At 35.8% G+C, this 16,848-nt stretch overlaps 1 protein-coding gene across 18 annotated transcripts in view; it reads right to left on the bottom strand.

The window, feature by feature from the left end:
- The window catches only part of MAGI1 (membrane associated guanylate kinase, WW and PDZ domain containing 1), a 696,381-nt gene that overhangs the window by 390,427 nt on the left and 289,106 nt on the right, over positions 1-16,848 (bottom strand). The window lies entirely within an intron of this gene.

Raw genomic sequence — 16,848 nt, 5'->3', positions numbered from 1 at the left:
TTTTCCCAACAATTCCCAAGCCTGAAATTTCTTAGGCCACCTTGCTTAAGGAACATTTATATGAGAAAAGAACAGATCCTAGCAGAACTGTGATCAGTTTAAATAAAGAGATAGTCTTTGTACTATCTCACTGATCATCCAAAAACAAGGAATGGTCACGTTAATGGTCAATGTTATTAGGGAAATAACAGTGATTCCCTTAAAACAGAAGATAGAAAGTAGAAAAGCTGGCTAGTCTTCTGAGTAACGAGGCTAGAAGAAAAGAAAATAATGCTAAGGTCATTTTCACATAGCAAGTGACATAGAGCAAGAAAATAGGGTCCTCTAGACAAGATCAATAGAGGGTGGCAAGCAGAGGTATCAGTATACAAGAAAATTCCCTTTCCTATCAGTTCTGGGTTTGAAAAGATCCATGTTGAAGGGCTGGAAATTTGGCTATCTAATTTCATTCCAGACAACTGGGAACAAACAAGACAGAAGTCAAGTAGCCTCAGTCAAAATATTCAACTTTTAACCAAAGACCGGGAGGTAGGAAACCGAATCTTCTCCAAATGAATTTTCCGAATTAGAAAAGCCCCTGCTTTCAAGACAAATGTGGGAAATTCTACCGTTCAATAAATTTGATTTCTGGCCAAATTTTCTAAATGCCTCTCGCTGCTACATTCTTTGAAAATCACTTTAATTACTGATCAAAGGAGAAATATTTAATAGGATAACAGTCTAATTGTTTCCCAAATATTTTCTCAAGCCAGGGCTATATGACAGAATCTGATTGGGATTCAAGCATTTCACTGCTGAGATGAGTTTGTAAGGAAGGGTAAAATTATGCAGACCTAGTACTAGTTGAGATTTAATGAGTTAGCATTGCATATGAATTCTGTCCTTTTTAAAGGGAAACACTGCAATATAGAATAGACACAGGTCTTCTACTTGATTAGCTCTCCATTTCCATCTGTTTTAGACTATGTCACTGAGAGAATAAGGCAATTCAATGCTTTTTATACAAAAACACCCTCACTTAATATTCCACAATGAGAAACTGTATTATTGAATTCAATTATGGCCAAAATGGGGATAGAAAGGAATGGAATATTCAGGACCCAGAACACTCACTTTTCAATTTGGTGAAGACATTAATTCTCTGACAGTGAATTACTCTTACTATTCCATCTTTTCTTGCACAAGGAAAATGAGTTTCGAAGCCCTTCCAACTCTCCAAAGGCAGTCACCTAGCAGCAGCACTATCTATCGCCCCAGTTTGTCAAGTTACCATGTTGCCATGGCATCCATGATGAAATTATCCTGAAGCCTCTGAAAATTACCATCCTCTAATCTCCCAGGTGGTGTTCTCCAAGATGGCAAGACAGCTGACATCTTCCCTACAGCCTATATTCCCTAAGAACCTCTTGAGTACCAAATACCATCTGGGAATCAAATCTGATTAATGAAATATATAAATACATTTAAAGAAATAACTAAGTTATGATACAAGTTTTTTTTTTTTTAATTACAAATGGATCTGTCTATCCAAATGAAATATTTCCTGGGAAATTATAATGGGAAAGGAAAAAAAGAGTGACCCTTTCTTTCCCAACCCTTACTCCCCTTCTGCCAACTAGAGAACATAAATTAATTCTGCCATATTTATCAGTTTCCATGGGAGCTCAGATACTTTTGCCTAATGCACTTACTATTCTCCTCCTCAGTTTCTTGGTGACAGTCATGTTTCAGTGGGAACATGACAGGAAAGGAAATGTCTAGAGTATTTACAAGGTGGGTAAGAACAGGAGGGGCAGTTCTTAGCACCAAATTCCCCTTTATCCCTCTACCTTAAATCCTAAAAAGTTAGCCAACTTTGAGTGTGCTTCAGTTAAGTAACTAACAGTTATTCTGTTGTGTTTGATGCATCATTACCTTGAAATTTGATCTTCAGCAAAGACAAAATCATCTTTAAAAAATTATACAGAGCAGAAAGATATATACTTTAACATTAAACTTCCTATATAAGGCTGTTAATAAGAAAAGTTATTTTTCACTGGGTCCGACCAAGAGAAACTTCAAGTTGAAACATATTCACTATGTATAGAATATTTTTTTAGCCAAGTAAAGAAGCTTTCATTTGGGACTTACTATGTGCCAGACACAATTGTTAAGAACTCACATAGAAAGCAGTTTCCTGCCCTCAGAGAGCTTATGGTCTAAAGAGGGAAGACATACAAGAAAGCTGTGAGGCTGGGAAAATTAGGAAGAGAAAATATCAGTAAAGAGAGATTGAAAGAGAAAAAGCCTGGAAAGGAATGGCTACCTGGATGTTTTTCTTAATCTGGAAACTCTGGGAGGAATCAACCAATCAGAGGAAGGGGCTATAGGGGTGGAGCACACCTCGAATAAAAACAGTCCAAATATGGAACCTGGGCTACATGAATAGATTTCAAGGAGCTCATATATTTGATCCAGAAAGAAAAACTAGATATTTTTACTAATTTTGAAGCTCCTTTGTAACTTTTTTGTATTTTATTTTATGATTTTAAAAAATTATACTGAGAAGGGGTTCCTAGATTTCCCCAGGCTGTTCAAGGAAGCTATAACACAAAAATGATAACAAAAAATCTGAGAGTATATTAAATCCCCAGCATTAAAGCAAATATGCTTACCTGGTTTGTTCAGCAATATTCCCTTTTGTTTATTCTTCATAAAATTATAATTCTTCTTGCCTAATACTCATCCATTAAGATAAAAATCAATGAATGATAAAACCTCATTAATTCTGACCATGATAATTCAGAATTGGTGATAATTTGGTCAGGAAGAAGGGTAAAGTTTAGTTTTGCATTATCTATGGAAAGCAGTGTGCTAAGCTAATTAATAAAATAAACAAGATTATAAGGGATTGTTTTCTTTTCAGAAGAGTACCAGATACATGAATTCATCAAATTTCCCAAGTATGCTAATTATAAATCACTTATCGATAGATAAGCAGGTCCTCCAAAGAGTTCTACTAAACAACACTTGAATTTTCTAAATTGTGTCCTTAGAGCCAATCTACATTTGGTTTTAAATACCTTTCATTTTCATTTTTCATTAATTCCATTTTGCCCAGAGTGCTAAGGCACAATGTCTGGCACAAAAGTACTCAAGGACTGCTTCTTTATTAATGGGTCTTCCCACTCTCCCACACCCTGCCCTAGTTATTCTGAGTTGATAAATATTATACTGTGGGAGTTTTTTGCTCAATATTTCATAAAGTCCTACTTGAAAATATTCTTCGGATAAAATGTGAAGGAATTATTATGTTTAAATGTAAATATAACATAGCAACAGGACTCCCCAAAGACTTAAGCAGTTGAGACCAAGCTAGGAAATTCAAAGGGCTATCCAAGTTAAGTTCAACATTATTCAAAGATAATATGAGTTGGGTAGATTACATAGTGAGAAGATATAAGGATTTAGAAACAAGAAGACTTATGTTGAAATTCAAGCCTCAGATACATGTGTGACCCTGAGCAAGTCACTTAACCTGTTTGCTTCAGGTTCTCAATTATAAAATGAAGATAATAGCATCTTTGTTGTGAGTATCAAATGAGATAATGATTGCAAAATTCTTTGGAACCTTAAAAAGCTATATAAATTCAATGATGAGGAGGAGGAGGATGAAGAGAAAAAGAACAATGACAACAACAATAACATCAAGATGAAGAAGAAGAGAAAGAGGAAGAAGGAGGAGGAGGAAGGAAAAGTAGAAGAACAACAACAATAACAACAAGATGATGAAGAAGAACAAGAAGAAGATGATGATAAAGAAGAGGAAAAAGAACAAGAAGATCATGAAGTAAAAGAAGAAATTAGAAGAAGAAAAAGAAAATGAAGAAGAAAAAAGAAGCAAGAATAAATAATAGCAGGAGCAGTAGGAACAGCAGCAGCAGCAGCAGCAGTAGTTATTGTTGTAGTAATAATAGTAGCATTACTACTGCTGCTGCTATTACTGCTATTGCTGCTACTACTGCTACTATCTTTAAGCTTCTTCATTTGCTCAAGAGAAATCTGGACTTTCATTATCTGAAAGTAAGCTCTTAGAATTTTCAAGATCAAGGCAGAGCAATCTCCACTGCCAAACCCTGTGAACACTGGGAATCAAGCCACAACTCTATTGCTCCTGGGAAACTTCTGAACCAGCCTACAGTAAATACAGTACCACAGCTAAGGCACCATGAAGGCTGGACTGGATTTTAAATTAAGTACTTTGCAACAAAGACAGGAAAATTAAAATAAGCACATAACCTCAACCTCCCACTCTGACATTCAGTTATTTATCAGTATAGCAGAATGATTTAGTTAAATAAAAATGCTTGATTATTTATTTTTTTACTGAGAAACATTTTCAAGTCTTGTGTTCAATTAAGAACTGGGCCACATACTCTAAAGACCTAATTATATATTTTTTTCAACATCTGTCTTCCATTTCAATTTTTAAAAAAAGAAAAGAAAAGAAAAGATATGCCTACATTTTCTTCCACTCTGGTTGCCAAGGCTCTCACACTCTTTTCTTTTGGTCAAATACTTAGAAAGAAAACATCATCTTTGATTTGTAGAGAATACCCACTCAATATGTAATTGCTGAATGAAAATATTATTACTATAATAAGGCTAATAACTAATTAATTCCTCTAAAAATGGAGAGAAAAAAGGATAGAGGAATTAATAGGTTAAAATCTGCTAACTGTATGTACTATTAGATCTGAAAATGTGTTTCTGCAGAGTATTTTATCTGGAAATGTTTAAAAATAGTGTATTTGGCCATCTGTAGAGATGGATTTGTATGCTTGTGTTACAGAATATGAGTTGAACTAAATAACCTCAGCATTCACCTTTCAGCCTCAAATTTCTGTGATCCTATGCCTCAAAAGGCAGTGGTAGTTAGGCATCTGGTGACATTTAAAATAGAAGAGTGTTTCCTCACATAGCCTTTATTTAAATAATCATACTATTTGGCATCCATCTCATACTTCAACTAGTCTAAAGAGCATTGATACCAATAAAGGCAGGGTTTATAAATAAACCTCTGGAAAGAAAAAATTGTCTCTAGAGTCTGCCACAGCTGCAAAGTAATTATGAGGATATATGATGGCTAGTTCAGCCCTGCTATATTGCATGTCTTGCTTTTGGCTACTGTCCAAATGCTGGCTAACCTCAACATTAGCTAAGAAGCCTGACTAATGTCTACTTTTAAAAGAGCTAACTGAAATTTATAAAATTATTAACAATTGATTTGCCTCAATGAAGACCAGCAATCACTAGTGTTTTAAGGGGTAATGACTTCTGCCAAAGTCCAGTTAATATGTCTACTCTACATTTGTGTTCTTCCTTCACAAAGATTCAATGCTAATCGGGTCTCCATGAGTCATGTTATAAATCATACCAAAGGTTAATGTTATCAGAGTTTAGTCATTAGTAAGCTGTAATATCTCTATGGCTATCTAATGAAGTCCAGAATATGATAGTAACATGATTTTTTGATATGGAAAATGTCAACTTGCTATTGGTAAGCATGGTTAGTTCAGATTTAAGATTGATGGGATAAGGAATATCATGGCCAGAGACTCATTTTTTCTCAAAAAATCTTCATTCTAGCAAAGTATTTTAAAGTCATGTTGATTCTCGATCAAATAAATGGAAAGAAATAAAACTGGCTATCAAAAAGGTGTTGAAGAACAAAAAGAAATTTGACTATGTCTAGCGATAAAGATCCAGCAAACCTGAAAAAAGCATTGCTACCTTATCAATCATTGTTGAGATCTAATGGACATTAGATATGGTCACAAGACTGCTATTCAGCCAATGTCATGAAGGAGAATAGAAGGGATTGAGCAGTGCTATGACTATTAAATGTTGTGTCAAAAAAAAAAAATTGGCTGGAAATTGGCCATGGGTTCCTTAGGGTTCTCAACATTAAGCCCATTCCTAGGTCAAACCCTTATTTTAAGTTATGATTCTTGGGTCCAATCTTTCATCAGCGGCCCAAGTCTTTAGAAAGCAGCAGCACTGGATGCACCAGGTCTTTCCCTGCCATTGCCAATAATGCTTAACAAAGGCCTAGAGGGTGAAGGATATTGGGATGGAAAGAACATTGGATGGAGAGCTGGGTGACCCAGATGCTGCTGCTTGGTCTAGATAGCTACAGTGGATTTTTAATTAGCTGTGCCACATAGAATCATAAAATGCTAGTGCTAGCAAAAGGCCTGAGGGATCATAACAATATCCTTATTTTATGAAGCAATTGAGGCCTACTAAGGCCATATGAGGTAAGCTGCAAAGGTCAAAAGTTTTCCGAGTCCAATTTCAGTACCTGTTCCCCTACAGCATCCTGCCTCCCACCTTGAGGAAGTCAGTTTATCACAGTTCTCATCTACAAAATGAGAGGTTTGGGACCAGATGATATTTAAGACCTAAAATTATATGCCTTTGTGATTCCATCATGAATCATCCCTCATATAAGAATATCCTAAGAAGGCAAATACAAGCTGAAAGAACTATAACAGAAGGAAACTCTGGCATCTCAAAGAAGATGAGATTTGTCCTAGTAATGAACATGTGGTTAATAGGAATGGATGGCAGATGTGAAGGTCTGAAGATTGCTTGAATCTTTAACCAATCCCATAGTGGGGTGCTTTATCTTAATTTCTGAATGAATCAGTAGCATCTAGTACAGAGAAGCAAATATAAATTACTCAAATATTTGAGTGAATTTTTTTTCCCTGACCAATGAAATCATAGACACAGATGTCTACAGATGGGATTATGGTGATGAGACCTCAGATATGTGGCCTTATTTACAGAACCAGCATTCATCTTTCCCCAGGTCCACATCCCCAACTGGCAGCTAGACATCTCCACCTGAATGCGCCATATACATCGTGCACTCAACATGTCAAGGACAGAACTCATCTGTCTCCCTCCCTAAACCTACACTCCCTGCTAACACCGCAACTTTGTTAAGGACCCGACAACTCTTCTAGTCACCCTGGTTCTCAAACTTGGATTCATCTTCAATTTTCTCTCTACATCTTTCTACATCCATTCAGGTACAAGTCTTGCCAATTCTACCTCCTCAACATCTCTCAAATCCATCCATTTCTCTCTATTCACACTACAAATGTCCTAATTTAGAACTTCATCAAGTTATCCAGTTATCTAGTTACCTAATTATCTAGTTATCTAGACTGTTTCAGAAATCTCCACCACCTCAATCTCTAATCCACACAGCTCCCAAAAAATGGGAGTCCAGCATTATCATTGCCCCACTCAAAAAGCTTTAATTGTTTCCCATTCTTTTTATGAGAAAGTTTTAGGTATTCAAAGACCTTAATAAGTTGATTCCAACTCATTCTCTTTGATCAGTGATACGTTGCTCCCCATCATACATTCCATACTCTAGCCAAACTGATCTGTTTGCTTTTCCTTATACATGATAATTCATGTCCTATCCTCCTGTCTGCCCAAGCTATCCATATAGGGTCTCATAACTGAATATTTGGAGTCACAAAATGATTTGTTCATCTACAATTTGTTATTCAGTAAATGCCTGATTTTTATAATGATTTTATAAGTGTAAAAATTTCTCAGTTGAAAAGCAGTCATGAGTGAAAAAGTTTAAGAACCTTTGGTTCCAGGTCTAGACACTTATAATCTCCGTAATCCCAGGCAAATCATTTAACCCTGTTAGTCTCAGTTTCCTCATCTGTAAAATGACCTAAAGAAAGAAATGCCAAATAACTAAGAAAACCCCAAATGGAGTCATGGAGAGTCAGACATGACTGGGAAATGACTGATCAATAATTCTTTTCTTTTCTTTCTTTTTTTTTTTTTTCAAAATTAAGTCTGTATTCTTGATATATTTTTTCTATTGCTACCAGACCACCAGAAAACTGAAGAGATGGAAGAACCAGAAAACTGAAGAGATGCATGAACCAGAAAACTAAAGGATGGAAAAAATTGGAAACACCTGGCCAAATGTCATATATTTTTCTTTTGAGGGTTAAATGTATTGTCTTATCCATATAACCTTCTTTTTTTTTTTTAAACCAAGATTCAAAATTACACTTCAGTAGTGTTTAAAATTCCACATTTAACTGTTCACAAACCAAGTCATGACCTGAAATGATTCCTGAAGAAATGAGAGCTATTTTAAGAGAACATACATGACCAATATCTATGAATTTATTCATGGAACTAAATAATGGAAAATTCTACCAGAAACCAAATATAAAGTGATTTCAAACTGTAAAGCTCCCTGCAGTTGGGGGGATAAAAGAAAGAAAGAAAAAGAAAGACCATGGATTTGTGGTATCATAGAAGAGATTGGCAAGACCCCTTGAGAACATGAGATTCAATCCCTTCATTTTGCATGGAAATAAAGTTTTGGTATTTTAAATAACTTATACCCAAGATCACACAAGTCATAACTCCAGAGGCAGGATTCCAAACATGTACAAGCACATATAAAAACACATATATCTAAAGAAAAAATTATCTTTGCAAAAATGTTCTTGGTTATATTTCAAACAAGCCACCTCAGAAAGAGATGACAGATAAATCTGACAGGATAATGGCTACTTTGAGATGCTAAAAACCCAGAACTAGGAGCGATTCCAAAGATTTTTTAGAATTTAAGAAAGGCCTTTTAATGCACCAAGTTGCCAATAATTAGGCCAAGCTCAGGGTCTAGATTCTGAAGCCAAAAAGTTTTCGTCTGAATTTAGGGCCAGCCTGACAACAACAAATAGTCAAGCAGCAAGAGTATTGTGTAATGGGAGCCAGAGAGCAGATCTATGAGATAGGAAACACAGATTGAGGTCTAGTCTCTAATGCATAATAGAAAGTTTCTTCCCTCTCAGGGGGCCCAAACAACTCTAATGAATGGCAGACAAATGGCTGATTTGCACAGTGAAAAGATTAGGGGTGGGTGGGAGGAAACTCTAAGCCAATGAAATAACAGATCCAGACTCAAAATAATGTGTTTTGCAAATGGCCACTTTGTGTCAAAAGATTCCATTAAGACCCTCTAGGAATTGTATTATATTTCTAATAACCAATTTCCATCTTAGATAATGAAGGAAGACTGAGTAAATTTCTTCAGTTTAGTACAAAGGTACTGCTCCATTGGGATTACTCATGCATTCCTATCTCTAGGTATCTAATAAATACCTAATGGGAAAGATCACTTAGTCTTTTTAGTCACTCCCTTAATAAATTAATAAACGTGTACTCAGGTGCGTGCATACGAAAGAGAAAGAGAGAGAGAGAGAGAGAGAGAGAGAGAGAGAGAGAGAGAGAGAGAGAGACAGAGAGAGACAGAGACAGAAACAGAGAGAGACAGAAACAGAGAGAGAGAGAGAGAGAGACAAAGAGAGAGAGAGAGACAAAGAGAGAGAGACAGAGACAGAAACAGAGACAGAGAGAGAGACAGAGAGAGAGACAGAGACAGACAGACAGAGAGAAACAGAGAGACAGAGAGAGACAAAGAGAGAGAGAGACAGAGACAGACAGAGACAGACAGAGAGAGAGAGAGAGAGAGAGAGAGAGAGAGAGAGAGAGAGACAGAGAGAGACAGAGAGAGACAGAGAGAGAGACAGAGAGAGAGACAGAGAGAGAGACAGAGAGAAACAGAGAGGGGGGAAGAGGGAGAGAGAGGAGAAGGGAGATAGAGATAGAGACAGAGACAAAGAGGGGGGAGGAAAGGAGGCCATGAAAGCGTAGAGTACAAACTTTGGGAAGAGTTTTCTAAGAGATCCATAGCCAAAAGGCTGCTTTGCACAGTTTTGAAATAGTTGATAATAGCATTTTCCCGTCTTTCAAAGGCCTCACCTCTACCACATAAATCATGACACATTAGTAAGGTACTAAAATGGCTGTGGTCAGTCAGCAGAATCCACAAATGGGTCACCTCCCACATGCTCTACAACAAGAGTCTGCTTATTTTATGTCCTGTCTCCAGTCTCGCCCTCTTCAAACCCAACCTCTCCTAAGTAACCATAATGATATTCCTAAAGTATAGGTGTGATGACTTCATTCCCCTAGACAAAGAGCTTTGGGGACTCCCCAATATTTCTAGGGAATGATACAAAATCCTGTTAGAAATGTAAAGTTCATAACCAAGACCCAGCCCTCTGCCAGGTTTGTTACACACTAATTATTCCTCTGGTGATCTTTACAGTCATTAATGAATTAATTTCACTAATTCCATTAATCACTAATTAATTTCACCATTCCATCTCTTTGAGCCTTTCATAGGCTGCCCCCATCCCCAATGAAAACACCTAGAAGAGCCTCTCTTCTTCACCAGGTCCCCTTAAGTAACCTTAGCTTCCTTTAAGATACAGATCAGCTGGTATCCTGGCTACATGAGACCTTTTTTCTTTTCATCCCCCTGACTTTGCAGGGGCCCTTTCTCCCATTGCTAAGTTCTTCCTGTCATTCTAAGGAAGGGTTCAAACCAACCATTTGCCATTCAGCAGGCTTCATCACTAGGCCCTGATGAGAATCTCTCTCCCTGCCTCTAATTCTCAACTCCCTTTAATGTGTCTCATCCCCTCCTCTACTCATTGATCTCTTCAAATCAGACAGCTTATTGTGATGATTTGTTTTCAATCATTCTGATTATTTATGACCCCATTTGGAGTTTTCATGGCAAAGATAATGGAGTAGTTTGCCATTTCTTTCTCTAACTTATTTTACATACGTGGAAACTGAGGTAAAAAGGGTTAAATGACTTGCTCAGAATTATACAGCTAGTGTCTGAGATTAGATTACTTTCCAGGCCTTGTGCTCAATCCACTATCCCACCTAGTGTCTTTATAAATTAATATAATTTACATCAAAAAATCAATCCCCTCCCCCCTTCTGCTGAGTTACCTACTGTGATGAAAATCAATATATGATTTCTACTGCTGACTTTATATGTCTCTATATTCATTCCTCCATCTGCAAAGCTCTATACCATGTGTAATGGAGTCAATCAGACTTTAGAAATTGGCTTGAGAAAATAGCTGCTAATTAAAGAAACCTGCTGATCAACAATATGTCTTAGAAATGTTGGTAAACAAACTGTAAAACATCTGCACAAATGAATGTCTGAATACAGATTTGAAAAATGGGTTTTGAAGTAAATAAATGCCACACTTAGAAGACAGCCCCTTTGGCCAATTTCACAAAACAGAACAGCTCTTGAAAGTTTGCCAAAGGAGTTTACATTCATTATCAAACTAGATCCTTATGATAGACTTGTGAGGAAGGTTCTGTAATTATTTTAATTTGACAGATGGGGAAACTGAGGCTAAAGGCAGTTAAATGACTTGCCTCCCTAGGATCACAAAATTAATAAAATCCAAGCATTCATATAGCCATAGAGGACTTGTGACTTTCCTGCAACTAGACATCCATCATTATCACTTAATTCAGAAAGTACTCCTTTATGACCTTTCTTTTCTTAAAAGCAGAACCATCCATTCAGGACTTTTAATGATCAGTCCAAACCATATAAATGCATGTGACAGAAACAAATTGCTATTAAGTCCCACATTTATTGAGGATTTCAACACTGAGTTGTAGCCTATAATTGTTATCACAGACACACAATTACATTAGTGTATGGCCACATACATACCTGTTCGTATCCTTTTATTAAATTCCCTCAAAGGCTATACCCTAGGAGTCTTCCTCTAGGCCTTTTAACCTTTCAGGTCACCCAGAAGGGATTCAGGTTTCCCTTTTATTATCTTGTCAATCTTCTCACGATCATATATTTCCTGAGTTTTATATTTATACCATACGTTTTGGATATTAATCATTGTTGGCAAAATGCCTCAACCTATTTATTGCCACCATCCATCTCTATTTGAGTGCCTCAATTCTGAGTCACCAACATTTTAGATACTTCAGTTTGAAACATTACATGAATCACAAGTAAGTAAATATTAAATGATGGGTTTGTGTGTCAGGTTGAAGCAAAGAAAAGTAATACTGAATTTCCCAAATGTAATCTAGCCAATTTCATCCTTCCATTACATTATGGACAATCCATCTTTAGTGCCCATCTAAGGTATATGTATATAGAGAGTAATCCAATCAAATACCAATTCAAATGCATATCAAAGCATATGCTTCAGCTAGCTATTTTTTCTTTTGCCAATGGTTGACAAATTTCTTCTGAGCAGTTGAAGATCTCATTAAGGATGGTCTGTAGCTATAATATTCTCTCTAAAATGGAATGTTCTCTGTTGAGGTTTTCTTGGGGTTTCTGGGAACAGCCTTCGTTTCAGCTCAGTAATCGCCACACGAGTAGCCAGGGGTTAAGTCCAAATCTTTTATTTTTCCTTCAAAGTCTTGTCTCCTTTCCTGGGGCCCTGTTAGCTTACTTAAAGGCCTATCTCTCTCCTTGGTTCTGAGAGCTTGAGCTCCTGCCTCCTTCTCTGCCCTCTGAATCTCTCCAAATCCAAAGGTTTATACTTCAGCCTCCAGTCACCACAAAGGTGGAAAATGGAATGAATCTGCCTCTGCCTTTGAGAGCTTCTAGTGCACTTCTCCTTTCTGGCCCTGAGAGCTTCTCCCTGATATGCTCCACACTGAGTATATACCAATCATTCTATCACTAGGAAACCATTATTTGTTGTAGGATGAAATCAATGCTAAGCTAGATTTAACCACTGTCTCCTCAATTCTACTTAGTAATTCCATTTAGTACCTTGTTTCAAGCTCTGGCCCATAACATGTATCATTTTTGAACTTGATAACAATCAACATTATGTACAAACAAGAATCCAGAGAATCTCACCAATTATAAGCAATTTCATTTGAATTTTTAAAGGATGTCCTCAATGAAAATGATAAATGATTTTGGAGAGCATATATCTCCCTATTTAATGTTTCATTTGGAATTGATAACCAAAAAATTATTTATGAAATTAAATCAATCTTGGAAGATTTAAAAATAAATAAGAGATATGCCCCATGGGAAACAGCCTTTAAGGCTAGCCTCTGTTTTACTGATTCAAATGCTGGAAAAAAAAATTACCCAACAATAAATCTAGTGGGATTTTGAATTCTGATACTTTTCAGTCAAATGTATGGCTGTGAAGATATGTCCTGCTTTAGAAAACTGTTAGTGAAAGCTTGTTTATTCTCTTTTCATATTTTCATCAATCATTCTCTCAAAATACATGTATGACCTTTTATGAAGATTTGCATAAAATAAGAATGGAAATATATGGATCATTAGTTATTGATGACATTTCCATAGTTTTTTTTTAATAAATTTTAAAAAAAGGTCTGTGGTTTAGAAGGGTTGAGGAGGAGTCTGATATATTTCTCTCAGAAATCTTAAGAACCAAATCTCTATTAAAAAAAAAAAAAAAGAAAGAAAGAAAAAGAAAAAAAAAAAACAGAAAAGAAATACAAAACAAAAGATAACATTGTCATAAGCCCAACATTAGGGACGATCCAAAATATATAATAACAAATTACCAGATCAAGAAAGTATGTGTGTATGTGTGTTTGTAGAAGAAATTATATTCACGAGTGTCCATCTTTTCTTTACTTCCTTGTAAATTGTTCTTTTGTTCTCTACTGTGGATCTTATTAACTTTATTGTTTTGTTGCCCTTATTATTATGTTATATTCTAGATAATTTTTGCTGAACATGATATTTTTGGCCACAAGCTTGGTTCGATTGTCAATATATATGATTCCAAGCCTTGTAGTCTTTTGTTGTGGCTATTGATGAGTCCTGTACAATTCTAATTGTAGCTCCAGCACATTTGAATTCTTTTTTTCTAACAAAATTTTCTCTTTGACCTGAGTGTTTTGAAATTTGGCAATAATGTTCCTATGTGTTTTCCACAAAGGATCTTATTGAGGTGTTGAGGGTGGATTTTTATTTCTATTTCCCCCTCATGTTCTATCACTCCAGGGCAATTTCTTGGATAATTTTTTGCATTGTTGTGTCAAGGATCCTTTTTTTAAAATCACAACTCTAAGGCAGTCTAATTATTCTTATTATTTTCACTTCTTGATCTGTTCTCCAGGTTTATCATTTTTTTTATAAGATGTTTCATATTCTGTTGTTTTTTTTCATTCTCAACAGCACAGCTGAGACCTGGTGTTCCTAATCAGACAAAGTGTCCTCAGTCTTAATTTATCACCAATCTTTATTTACCTTGAAGTTAAAATTTGTTCTATTTGTGGGGAAAATCTTCAGAGCTTGAAATTTGCCAATTTACTCTGCCATCTTCTCAAAATCCTTCCCTCCAAATTTCTATTTTTTTCAAATTTCATCAACTCTAGTATAAGTATTTGTATGTACTTGCTCAGGTACTTTCCCCAGATTCATCTTTCTATTTCTTATTTAGGGACTGAGGTATTAGGGTCCAAATATGGTCCTTCCATTGTCCAAGATGATTAGGACAGTTTGTAAAAAAAAAAAAATGCTGGCAGAAATATTTTATTTTTTCGCTCATTTGTTGCCCTTGTAGCTTCATCTAGAAATGTTCTGCCCTGGTTAAGTTTAATCACTTGCTTTTTGCAGCTCTGTTTTTTGCTCCAAATAAGTTTTTCCCTCCTTATTTACAAGATATTAATTACTCTTGCCACCTCCTTCTATCAAAAGAAAAAATCAGGGGCAGCTAGGTGGCGCAGTGGATAGAGTACCAGCCCTGAATTTAGGAGGACCCCAGTTCAAATATGGTCTCAGACACTTAACACTTCTTAGCTGTGTGACCCTGGGCAAGTCACTTAACCCTAGCCTCAGAAAAAGGAAAAAAAAAAGAAAGAAAGAAAAAGAAAAAATCACTTTGTATTTACTTGCTAAGTATTTTGCATCTGTCCCCATATTTATTCCTCTCAATGGAGTAAAAGTCTCTTGTGGCTAGGAACTATTTCATCTGTGTACCTAAGCACCTAGCACTGTGCCTAATACGAAATATGTGCTACTAAATTTGTGTTGAATGAATGAACTTTCATTATTACTTTCTGTGTTTTACAAATGAGTTTGTTTTCCAAGTTGATGACACTCTGTTTGCCATGTCAAGGAGATGAAATATATATATATTTTTTTTTTTTTTTTGCTAAGCAAATTGAAATTTCTTACAACTGCTTCACAATGGTTCCCCTTCTTTGGGAAATTATAATAAATAGTGCCAATGTCTATTCCTTCATCTAGTTCTCAATTTTTGTCATTAATAGACTGCCATACCTATTATAAATGACATGCATTTTTTTTATCTTTTTCTTTTCTTCAAATTTAGTGTTGATTCTGACCTTTTTTTAAAATTTGAAAATCTGAATTTCAGAGACTATTGATTCATAAATTATTCCCTCAATAACCAGTTACTTCCTGTCTTTAAAACAGAATGAATTTCATTTCTTTCATATACTGATTCAGTAGCTTTCATGCCCAAAGCATTTCAAATTTCTTCTTGAAAGAATCATTATTAATAGACAGAAGCAAGATTTCTGTATAGTCTACAATTCTCTTGTTTCTTAATTCTGAATTGAATTTTGCAATATTTTTTTGCATTCTCCCTCATGCCCAGAAATCACACTGAAGTTACTAATTATCAGTGTTTATACAGTGTTGACTTGAAAGATAACTACTGTTCCATCTTGTGTTACAGATGTTAGCATATGAATCACATTTTTTTTCACATTGATGTTATTGTTTATGTTCATCAACATCATGAATATATTAAACATTACTTTAAATTTCTCTGACGTGCCCTCCCTTCTTATCTTGTAGCCCCAGTCTCACCCTTATTACTATTTTAAACACTGAGAATAAACATACACAGACACACACACACACCTATTCCTTCCTCGTAACTTAACTGGGAAGATACAAAATATATACCAATAAATTAATATCAAATAATTTTAATACCAAATGAATTGGAGAGAGAGAGAAAAAGCAAAAAGAAAGAGAGAATGAGAAGTAGGGAAGGAGAGAGAGAGAGAGAGAGAGAGAGAGAGAGAGAGAGAGAGAGAGAGAGAGAGAGAGAGAGAGAGAGAGAGAGAGAGAGAGAACTATTGATAATAAGAGTATTCTCATAGAAGATCCCACGGAGTTGATTCTGGAAAGAATATTAAGTATTCTAAGAGGCAAAGGTACTGGAGAAAATACATTACAAACTTGCAGGTCAGTTTGTACAAGACTTCTCCACCAAGAGGTGCTCTATCCTTCCCTTTTAGCTTCCTTTTATGTGATATCTTTCCCCAATTAGAATGTAAGCTCCTTGAGAGTGGAAACTGCCTTTCTTTTTGCTTGTATTTGTTTCTCCAGCACTAAGTAGGGTGCCTGGCACATAGTAGGTACTTAACAAATGTTTGACATCTTCACTGCCTATCTATCATCAAAAGGCAATTAAAAGTTAAGATGAGTCAAGTTTTGTGATTGGACTACTATCCTACTATCCTCCTGAAACAGGGATTAGCTTTCTTTAAAAAAAAAAAAAAAAAAAAAAAAAGGAGGAAATTGTTCTCAAGAGTAGATAGCCCATGATTGGCAATGACACAGCTTCTATTCTCAATTCTCAACAGGGAGTATGCTTAGCTCCTCCTTCAATAGGTATTAGCTTTCCCTGAAAGGATATAAAATTATCTCCCAAGACATGATTGGCCCTGATTTCCCTTGCTGCCACTTCCTGGTCACATGGGAGTCTAGGCTCTTAATTGATGGATTTCTGAAGATCACACAAATCAACATGTCCCTCATCTGCTCTAATGACCTGCTGCATTCTCATATAAAGACAAAGTGGAAAAGGGGATTGAAGAGTAGAGTTCAGAGAAGATTGACACTACTGTATC

This window comes from Sminthopsis crassicaudata, chromosome 1, assembly GCF_048593235.1.
Source record: "Sminthopsis crassicaudata isolate SCR6 chromosome 1, ASM4859323v1, whole genome shotgun sequence".
NCBI classification, from domain to species: Eukaryota; Metazoa; Chordata; class Mammalia; order Dasyuromorphia; family Dasyuridae; genus Sminthopsis; species Sminthopsis crassicaudata.
This window is presented reverse-complemented; position numbering and strand designations above follow the sequence as displayed.